We start from the raw sequence: 11,124 nt of genomic DNA, 5'->3' as shown, positions 1-11,124 counted from the left end.
GTTTTTCAAACAGAATAAATTGGTTTTGAGCCTTTTTTCTGCTCATCCTTGGATTTCTTTTTCTAAAATGACAACAAAACAGCAAGACAGAAGCAAGGTGAGTACCCCTCACAGAAAGGCAATACCTGACCCTATTACTGATCAGTGAAATTGTGCTCTAGCTGAGCCAGAACCCGGCATCCCCATTCCTAAACATAGGCCACTGGGGGATAAATCTTTGCTTGTAACTCCAATGCAATCTCTTGTTCTCATTACTTTAAATCCTGACCCCATCCTTAAGACAGCTGTGCTGCCAACATAGTAAATGTCATGACTATGCTCGGAAGCAATAAGGTGCTGTATGGTCAACAAGACATTCAAACCATAGTTTTCAGCAGTCATTTGGGAGAAGCAAAAATGCACTCTGACATGTGCACTCCCCAGTTTCCAACTCCGGGAACAGTGGCAATAGATAAATTGCTGACATCTCAGCCAGCTGCAAAAACGAGTCCAAGACAAATCAACTTGACTCCAAACTTTGAGGGGGAATCCATGAATAGAGTTCTTCTATCTGCCCCTGCTGAGCAGTACCCAGCAACAAACTTTTGAACTACTGGGGGAAAGGCTTTTGTGTGACATGCCAGAAAAACCTCACATGAGCAGCTTTTATTGATCTCAGAAACATACATCACAATTTGAAAAGACAGCACAGTGTGTTGTAGGAGGCATCCACACAAAGGTCACTCAGCAGCATTTTTTTAATCAGTAGGTCATTTGGCCTGACCTCAAAGTTTGCTCCTCCAACGAGAGACGGTCTGACAATGTTATGGTTTTATATCGAGTTTCGTTGGTTGAATGTTGTCACTCAGTATTCATATTGTGGCTTGCTCATGTGCAAGCCATTTCCCTCCAACCTGCCTCCAGATTTCACAGGTCTTACTCTGAACACAACAGCCCGCCCATAGGAATGACAGATCAACATCAATAGGTAACAACTGCCAATGTAATCTACAATTATATTGGAGATGCAAAACTTGTCTCCGCCTACTAGCTGTATCCCTACCACCAAGCACTTCTTTGTAATACTCATGAACAGAGAGCATGAATATCATCCAAAACCACCACTACCTTTTAACAGAAGGATTGTTTCCCTCAGGAGGGAGAGCTCTCTGCCATCATATCACATACCATTGTGAGAACCTGTAAGCTTTCACAAAGCTAAATAAGCCTGGGCTAGGAGAAATAGAATATTTCTGCAGAGGTGATGGCTCAGTAGATGGCACGTTGGAGATTGTCAGCAATGAGTTTCTCCATTGGAGATGCAACTCCATGGGTGCTAGCCACACACAGCAAGTGTCCCTGTGTAGCAGCCTCGAATTTATCACCATGTGGTCTATGACTGCTTCAAAGCAGCTCTAGAAGACCTGGTGGCAGGTCAGTGTACATTAGAACCAAGAGGTCTTTGTGCTGCACTGCTGGTAGTGCAAGGTTGAAAGATTAAGAAAAAGCCAATGTAGGTAAGGCTTGAGATAGTGGTTTTTTTTGGATGTGGGCAGCACAGCATGAGGGGGACTCCCCAGCAGTCTTTTGGAGAAGACTTAAGACAAACATACTACAGCTGTCAATCATTAAAGATCCAACTTCTGTTTTGTAAGAATAGGGATGTTAGCTCCAGTGCCTTGTCTAAATTCCAGCTACGGAAATTACTTTCTGCCTGTAGTGAGGCGGCCTGGCTCCCGGCTGCACCTGAGAGGGCGGAGCCACTGCCACCTGTCCCCGACCCCCGGAAGTCAAGGGGCGGGACAGGAAGTATAAAGGCCCGGCCCCAGCGCTCAGTTGCAGCCCAGCGGCCGGAGAGGACAGACGCCACGGACCGAGCTCCTGCTGGACCGAGCCTGCCCCGAGCCTGGTACCCTGAGGTGGACGGACCGAGCCTGCCCCGAGCCGGTACCCTGAGATGGACTGACCGAGCCTGCCCCGAGCCCAGTACCCTGAGGTGGACTGGCCGAGCCTGCCCCAAGCCCGGTACCCTGAGGTGGACTGGCCGAGCCTTCCCCGAGCCCGGTACCCCGAGGAGCTGCCCGAGCGTCTCCCCGACCCGAGTCCAGAGGAGCAGCTCGACCTAACCAGCCCTCAACACACCGAGGAGCCCATGGTGTGGGACCCCGCTGCGGACACCAGCGATGAGCAGGTACCCATGGAGGGGGAGATGGGAAGTAGCCCAGGGGTTGCTGACCCCAGTCTGGCTACGGCAGATTACGAGCCGATGTCGGTGTGTTGCGGTCAGGACCCCACCGACACAGCAGCAGACTAACTGCCGCTGTTAGGGCCCCGGGCTGGGACACAGTGGAGTGGGTGGGCCTGTGTCCCCCGCCCTGCTACCCCACTCACGGGTGGCAGTCTCCCCCTCAAACCAGCGCTCAGGCGTAGAAGCCTGCACTTGCCTGTGGCTTGCTCAGCTCCTGCTGCAAGGATCTGAGCCTCTGAACTAGTAGTGCTGCTCAGCTCCTGCTACAAGGACCTGAGCCCCTGAACTATTATTGCTGCTCAGCTCCTGCCACAAGGATCTGAGCCTCTGAACTATTGGTGCTGCTCAGCTCCTGATACGAGGGTCTGAGCCTAGAACTGCTGGTTTGCTGCCCCGCCCTGACTGAGGGCCTGGGCTTAATTTACTGACTCTGTGTGCTCAGCCCCTGCCTGAGGGTCTGAGCCCCTGGACCTGCGGAGACTGATCTACTTATTTAGGCCTTGTAGTGAGGCGGCCTGGCTCCCGGCTGCACCTGAGAGGGCCGAGCCCCCACACCGGACTGTTACACGGCCTCTTTGAATTCCTTCTGCAGTTCCACTTGGGTCTCCTAATTTTCTTCAATCTTTGCCTCAAACTTAGTGTTGCCATGTTTATGAATAGTTACTGCTTTCCATCACATAGGTGGGATCATTTCGATACTGGTTGGATTGAATACTGTGCATTTCATTCTGTAAAGCTCTCAGACACTTTATGTAAAAAGGTGTTCTATGAATGCAAACTATTTGTACTTTCAAGCACCCTTAGAATTCTCTTATGTAGATTTAGTATTTGTCTGACAAATTCTGAATGTAGGAGACCAATTATTATTTGCAGCCAGTAGATGGCACTGACAATTCATATCGGTACATCACAACTCGAATAACTCAAATTCATCTCATCTCCTTTATGACAGTAAGTGTATCCAATTTTGGGGGGCAATGGCTGTAGGGGTCCTCTAATTATTTTCTGCAGAGGCATTCACCACCAAAGCAGGCATTTTGAATGATAAAAATGACTTTTTCCATGGAAGTCATGCCGGTCCCCTCCATTATACTTCATGTTCACAAAAAACCTCAATTGCAATACAATTCTTCTCCCTCAATTACAGTAAGCAGCAACCAAGAAGAAAGAAGAACGGCAGTCGTTCCCACAGAAAAAGAAATCTTGAACTCTAGGGACAAATTCAATTATTCACAAAGAGAACCTTTTCAGAAATGCAGGGGCCTGAGCTAGTCCTGCTGGAGGCAAGGAATGATTACCCTTGCAAACTAGCGTCCTCTAAACATTGCTTAAAGGAAGCACTGCTCCCAGATGAAAAAGCAGTATATACTTTGAAGAAGGAATTTCATTAAAAAGTAAACTAACCTCTTAGGTTTGCTTGATGTTTAGCACCCATATTCCTACATTGCCACCCTGTTTTGGTTTTGAACTTCATTGAAAATAGTAATAACTACTGTTACCAGGAAACTTTCAACAAAGCAACTCACTGAGTTATGATTAAAGGGCCACTCAGGTGCAGGGCAGGACAGTAGGACACTGGGACAGGAGTGAAGAAACCTGGGTTCTAGTCCTGTTTTTGCAACTGGCCCTCTGCATGATCACAGGCCAGTGTGATTTTACTATTCTGTTTCCTCACCCAACCTTTGTGCATCTTGTCTATTTACAGTGTTATTTCTTCAGGATAAGGACTATCTCTCACATTGTGTTTGCAAAGTGCCTAGCACAGTGGGGCCTCAGTTTCATCTGGAGACCCTTCAGAACCATCCTCATGCAGATAAAGTTAAACTTCATCTTCATTTCAAAAATAATTTTTGCAACAGCAAAAAACATATTTTAAAGTATTTATTTACTTTTCACTCATTATTATTATTATTATTTCTTTTGGACTGGATCATGAAAGCAGACTCACTTTTGCATATAATAATTTCCAGGCTGGTCTGCACAAGCTCACAGTTGCTGACACAGTAGGGTCGAGTATGGTTGTTTTTTTTTTAAATACTGTGTCTACTAGAATTAAAGACAAACCCTTATGCCAACATTTCATTTGGCCTTTAGTTCTGTAGAAGCTTTGAGCCCAAATTAACCTGACAATGTCCCTTTAATGAAGTCTCTTAACCATCCTTATGTAGCTGATAAATACTGTTTTCTCCATTGTAGAGATTGGGAAACTGGCACAGAAATGAATTGATTTGTCTTAGGTCTCAAATCAAGCAAAATGGCAATGCTAGGGTAACAACCCAGGCACCCTGACTCCCTGTCCTGTGTTCTAACTGTTAGAAACACTGCAAGTTATCTTAGTGACTTCCCGGATTAAACAAGGGCCATTTTCAAGACATTACTAGAAAATATGATCATTGTGGGAAAGATTCTTCCTCAGTGAATTAATCCATAAGTCAGTTTGAGGCTTTAAATTTCATGACATAGCTAAAAGCCAAACAGCAATGATGGTCAACAAATCAAAAGATGAGACATCTCTAGGAAATTCAAGCTATTAAGGAACTATATATTCAGCCTTCACAGTGAAACATATATGTCCAGGGATAATAAGTGAAAACAATTAGCTTTCTCACTTACACCCCAGTCAGCTCCAGAGCATCATCTTCTCCCCTGCCAGAACCAACATAACTCTCTAAACACTGTATCACAGAGTACAGCTGACAGGAAAAGCAAATGCTATTTAAAACAAAACAAAACAAAACCACCACCACCACGCACTAACAAAGGAAAACTACTATGACAGAGTCAGACTGAGGGTTTCCAGCAAATTAAAGACTGCAAAGAGCTATTATTTTCCAAGGCAAACTAGATGCCTGTCAGATTAACCCTGCCTGTTAGTTACTGCTTCTACTTCAACTGTGGCAGAACAGCGGTTTTCTCCTTTTAGCCCTGCACCAAATACATTTGTTTACATGCACATTCTATTCCCTGACCACCCCCATCTAGAAAAAAACATCGAATTAGAAGAACTCAGCCACATAAGTTTGTTTGCAGTGTTGTTCTTGTAGCTATGTTGGCCCCAGGATATTAGAGACACAAGGTGGATGAGGTAATATATTTTACAGAACCAACTTCTGTTGGTGAATGAGCAAGCTTTCAAGCTACACAGAGCTGAAAGAGCTCTGTGTAGCTCGAAAGCATGTCTCTTTCACCAACAGAAGTTGGTCCAATAAAAGATAGTACCTCACCCACCTCGTCTCCCACATATTGTGATACAGAGCGCTATAAAAAGCCATTTGTTAGAAAAGGGTTAACCACTTATAATGTCCGTAAGCATAGTCATGTTAAACTACAGACTCTTTTAGAGGGTAGTACCCTGTATTTACCACCACGTTCCATGTGAAAAGATTAAGTTTCTAGCATTTATGATTTTGAAGAAAAATCTTCAGATGGTCATTAAAAGCAGTTATTTCAGGCCGAGTCTGCAAATGTCTTGAAACAATAGTGCTAAGAGGGGTGTGGACTCCTTCTGTTCATTTCAGTACGGAACTCAAGACCAATGTTGATTATTTTAAATAATCACTATTTCACTGTTCATCAAAGCCCATAAAGAAGGATGATCACCTCATGCATCTCTCTACAGTGAGTGGCATCTGGTTCAGCCATCTCAAAGGTGTGGAGCTTTGTTTGGGAGCAGAACTTGGGACAGTACAACTTTTTCCCCCTGGTTCGATCCCTCATCCTAGATTCTATTTCCATCTCTGCCATTGACTTCTTTTTGATCTAATCACTGCCAACATCTTGTTATCGACCTACTGATATACCTTGGGTAAGTGATTGCATGCCACAGCTTCCCTGTTCTGATTTCCCCTTTCTTACAATTGGTTAACCTTTGCAACATCACAATATTAGTAACGTATTTTGAGATTTTTGATTTGAGAAGTTCCATTTCATCATCCTCTCCATTTTACAAGTGAATATGTTGAAGCACAGCAGCTTACGGGATTGTCTAATGCAACATAGCAACTCAGTGGCAGATTCAGTATGGTTTCAAGTTCCCAATTCCAAAATTTATCATCATTGTTTATGCAGAAGAAATTCCCTAAATCTTATTCCCATATGTTGAAACCACTTTCTGCCCCTTGAAAAAAAATCACACAGTAAATTAACTTATCTCTTATGATAACTGGATTTTAAAAAGGAGCATCTTGCAAGATCCTCCTTAAATGCAGTAAGCTGGAGAACTGCACTATGAGCGAGCACAGAACAAACTGACTTATTTAAATATAATCCCACATTTTAATCACAAGCAGGGGGTGGGGGGAAATCTTAACTGTTGAACTGAAATATGTTGATTTGCTGTGAATCAGATTTTCAAAAGGACACACACAACAGGGGAAGTGGAATACATCGGGCAAGGAGAGACAGCTGCAACAATTACAAGTAATATTTTTCTCTTAAAATTGGGCAATTACACATCGTCAATTTCTATAACAGATGTTACAACATGATAAAGAGCTTATTAGGGAAAAAAACACAGCATGGATTTACTAGGGACTAGTTTAAAAGCCCAACAGATTGGTCTGTAGGAGGAGTAGAACAGAATCTTTTCGAGCTAGCTTCACTGACATTAATGAATACACTAGAGGTGCATTTGGCCTGTGATGTTTAGTTTGAAAAGAGTTGATTGTGGTCATTTACAATGCTAGGAAAGTATTGGGATGAAGTATTTGGGATGAAGATCAGTGGAACTGACCGGCTGCTTAGAACACAGGTATAATATTAGAAGTCTGATTTAATATCTTGTTCTACCAGCACAGCTTGTGGCTAAACAGGAAATAAAACTCATCTATCCTTATTAGATTTGGGCTATAATCTCATATCACTCAGATATTGGACTTTTCTAGCAGGCTTCCTGAATTGCTTACATACTGCTATCAGCAGCATAAGGTAACAATGCAATTGTGGCACTAGACAACTCAGCAGCAGTACAGTTTAGATGGACTCCAAAATAGACTGTGAATCCAAAGTATGCTCATGTTTAGTGGCTTGAACAACAGAAATATCAAGCAAAACCTGCATGAGAAACAGACAGGATAGACGAGTATTTTCATCAGTGATGATAAAAGAGCATCATCTAGCTACACTACAGCATCTATATTTAAAAAATTGGGTACAGCAAGTGTTGTATTTCTTCTTTTCCTCTCTGCTCACTGTAGGCAGGCAGTGCTGTTAAAGAAAACTAAGCCCAATGCACACCAGCAACTGCTTTCCTTCTACACGTGGCAACAAAATTCTCCTTTGACCTCAGTGTTGAATTAACAAAACCTGAGACTATCTTCTACAGCTGTTCTGTATCATCTGGCCTGATAAGAGACAGACTCAAACTTGCCCATTTTATTTTTAGGTTGTTCATTACAAAGGCAACATTTGCAATTCCATTTTTTAAAAATTGTTTGTGTTACAGAATAGCAAATTGTGTTTTAGACTCAGGTAATAACATCTTTGAGTCTGATGATGTAGTTAACAAAAAAAGATTGGACATGCCAAAATAAGGTACTGTCCCTTGAATAACCATAGGAGAGCAGTAGGAATCCAGAAGTGTAGAGTAGAAGTCAACAGAGACTGTCTAAAGAAGATGTGCACCCAACTCCACTAGGCTCCTGTGAATATCTCAGCCAGAGCAAACACGCAGAGAGGTATGAGGTGTATCCAGTTTCATACACACACCATGTATACAAAAAAAACCCTACTTAACATCTTCCCACTCTGTCTCCTGAGCAGTGATACCAGAAGGCAATACAAGTAATACGTCTATGAAAAAAAATCAGTTAAATCTAATCTGGGACCACCAGCACTAACTTTCACTGATTGCATTTGTTTCTGTAATTTAGGGAGATTATGTTGCATTCTTCATAGGGAGCAAAAGTTGAATCCCTGCTTAAAATGCAAAATTCACCCTTAACTATATGGCTGTGACTCATGTCTCCATAATATGCCACCTGCAGAAAGTAATAAGGGCCTTGTGAGGAAAAGGAAACTGAAATCCCAAAACAGATTGTGGACAATAAGTAATAGAGTTGGCTGACTAATTATTACATGACTAATATATGATTTATAAACTATAACCTGAATATAAAGATAAACCTTCTGGACTTCTTTTTGGGTGAGCAGTTAGCTAGCCCAGAAAGTTTGAGGAAATTCACCTCTCAGGACTTTACCGTTACAATATTGTTTTCCACTTATATATGAGTTGAAGCAGTGGGGCTACTCAAGGGAGGAACTCCCCTTCCCAGTCTTGGGCACACTAAAATGGCCAATAGTCTGTACAGATTCACACACGCTATCTTCACATCTTTAAATCCTAATCTAGACAAGAACTCTTAACATGGTTCTCAGAAAAGTATTCTTGCTACCCTGGGTGAAGGGAATCTTGTTAATGCCACATTCATCACATTAAAACACTGAGGAATCCTTGTGGCACCTTAGAGACTAACAAATTTATTTGAGCATAAGCTTTCGTGGGCTACAACCCACTTCATCAGATGCATGGAGTGGAAAATACAGTAGGCAGGTATAAAAATACAGCACATGAAATGATGGGAGTTGCCTTACCAAGTGGGGGGGTCAGTGCTAACAAGGCCAGTTCAATCAGGGTGGAAGTGGCCCATTCCCAGGGCCAGCTCCAGGCACCTGTGGAGGAAGCACGTGCCTGGGGCGGCACATGCTAAGGGGCGGCATTCTGTCCATTCTTGGGGCGGCACAGTCCGAGCAGCTTTTTTTTTTTGCTTGGTGTGGCAAAAATGGTAGAGCCGGCCTAGCCCATTCCCAACGGTAGACAAGAATGGGTGAATATCAACAAAGGGGAAATTACTTTTTGTAGTGACCCAGCCACCCCCAGTCTTTATTCAGGCCTAATTTGATGGTGTCAAGTTTGCAAATTAATTCCAGTTCTGCAGTTTCTCATTGAAGTCTGTTTTTGAAGTTTTTTTGCTGAAGAATGGCCACTTTTAAGTCTGTTATTGAGTGTCCAAGGAGATTGAAGTGCTCTTCTACTGGTTTTTGAATGTTACAATTCTTGATGTCTGATTTGTGTCCATTTATTCTTTTGCATAGAGACTGTCCGGTTTGGCCAATGTACATGGCAGAGGGGCATTGCTGGCACATGATGGCATATATCACATTGGTAGATGTGCAGGTAAACGAGCCCCTGATGGTGTGGCTGATGTGGTTAAGTCCTATGATGGTGTCCATTGAATAGATATGCAGACAGAGTTGGTAATGGAGTTTGTTGCAGGGTTTGGTTCCTGGGTTAGAGTTTCTGTTGTGTGGTGTGTAGTTGCTGGTGAGTATTTGCTTCAGGTTGGGGGGCTGTCTAAAGCGAGGACTGGCCTGTCTCCCAGGGTCTGTGAGAGTGAGGGATCGTCCTTCAGGATAGATTGTAGATCCTTGATGATGCACTGGAAAGGTTTTAGTTGGAGGCTGTAGGTGATGGCTAGTGGCATTCTGTTACTTTCTTTGTTGGGCCTGTCCTGTAATAGGTGACTTCTGGGTACCCTTTTGGCTCTATCAATCTGTTTCTTCACTTTACCAGGTGGGCATTGTAGTTTTAAGAATGCTTGATAGAGATCCCATAAGTGTTTGCCCCTGTCTGAGGGATTGGAGCAAATTTGGTTGTATCTTAAGGCTTGGCTGTAGACAATGGATCATGTGATGTGGTCTGAATGAAAGCTGGAGGCATGTAGGTAAGTATAGCGGTCAGTAGGTTTCCAGTATAGGGTGGTGTTTATGTGGCCATCACTTATTAGCACTGTAGTGTCCAGGAAGTGGATCCCTTGTGTGGACTGGTCCAGGCTGTCACTAAAACATGGCGGTCACTAGTGATTCCAATGGAGTGGGGACAAGGCCTAAAGTTTGGCGATTTATTTGCTAGAATTTTAGCAAGCAGGACTTAGGATCACACATTCAAACACAAGAAAGGAGTTTTGTCTGGATACAAATGCCAGCCCCATGTGACCTGCTGTGCCTTGGGGAACCAGTCAAGTTCTGTCTTGTGGTGGGAGAGGATGTAGCTATTTCCTTTCAAGAGACCAAAATCAATCAATCAATCCTTCCTTGGTGGTGCTGGAACAAAGGACCAGGACTCTCAAGGCAGATTATAAACACAATTTCCTCAATTAACTTACCCAGGCTCTGCTAGAGACAGTTAGATTTTCATTGTCAATTAACAACGCAGTAAACAAAGGGATAGGCTGGGGACCTATAGCTTCTGTGACCAGAGAAAAGGCCAGACTGTCCCCTGCATTTCCATGTGTAGAGGGAAAGCTGGGTAGGGTGTGAGGGTGGCAAAAGGAGTGCAAGTGGCAGCGTTAAAGTCTCATTTTACTGCCCACAGGTGCATGAGGGGGCCAGGGCTGCTCTCCACAGCATAGTTGCCTTTGCACGAATTATGCAGCGTACAACTACTGCCAGTATTATCTTACATTGAAGCAAAACTTCTCAAAGCAAAACTCACCCTGAGGGGGATTCCTGAGGGCAGCCATCAGCTGGGACTGCAGGGGAACATGCTTCTTGGGGTAGCCCTGCTGCTCACACAAAAGAGGGGCTGAGAGTTACGTGGAGACACTGGACCTTCACATCAATGGCTCTGGTTTTTGTGGACATCATGAGAGCCATGGCTTTGGGGGACCAGCCCCGCTGCCTATTCAATAGAAAGGACAACTCCCGCACCCTCCAATAGGTTAGTTTAGAAAACTGTCTTATATCAGTCTCTTGCCACATATCCCAGTCAGTCCTCCCTAACCTGTATTTCAGAGATGTCAGTCATGGATGCTTCTCTTCAAGCTCTATGGCCTCTTTAAGGCTTAGAGTTGGGGGACCTGATGAACATGCTCAACACATCTCTGGCATCATCCTCTGAA

The sequence above is a fragment of the Mauremys mutica genome, chromosome 1 (genome assembly GCF_020497125.1).
Source record: "Mauremys mutica isolate MM-2020 ecotype Southern chromosome 1, ASM2049712v1, whole genome shotgun sequence".
In the NCBI taxonomy this organism is placed as follows: domain Eukaryota; kingdom Metazoa; phylum Chordata; order Testudines; family Geoemydidae; genus Mauremys; species Mauremys mutica.
Note: the sequence above shows the minus strand (reverse complement) of the source record.